Source organism: Eimeria mitis, genomic scaffold, assembly GCF_000499745.2.
Source record: "Eimeria mitis Houghton genomic scaffold, Emh_scaff1119, whole genome shotgun sequence".
In the NCBI taxonomy this organism is placed as follows: Eukaryota; Apicomplexa; class Conoidasida; order Eucoccidiorida; family Eimeriidae; genus Eimeria; species Eimeria mitis.
The window spans coordinates 9,152-9,366 of NW_013567702.1; the positions used below are offsets into that span (position 1 = coordinate 9,152).

Here is a 215-nt window from a genome sequence, read left to right on the forward strand (position 1 = left end):
AACGAAGACACAAATAAATATAAAATTACAAACAAAGACAAATACAAATATAAATATATATTTAGCAAACATATAAAGCTAAAAACAAATAAATGTACAGATAAGAAATATATAAAAAAACAAACAAAAAAATATAAAGACGAAGCCAAAGAAAAAAAAAAAAAAAAAAAAAAAAAAAAAAAAAAAAAAAAAAAAAAAAAAAAAAAAAAAAAAAA

The 215-nt window shown here is 13.5% G+C and overlaps 1 protein-coding gene across 1 annotated transcript in view; it reads right to left on the reverse strand.

Annotated features, from left to right (window-relative positions):
* Positions 1 to 215, reverse strand: part of EMH_0030030 (uncharacterized protein) — a gene marked incomplete at both ends in the record, with an annotated part of 4,095 nt that overhangs the window by 791 nt on the left and 3,089 nt on the right. The gene's annotated exons all lie outside the window — the stretch shown is intronic.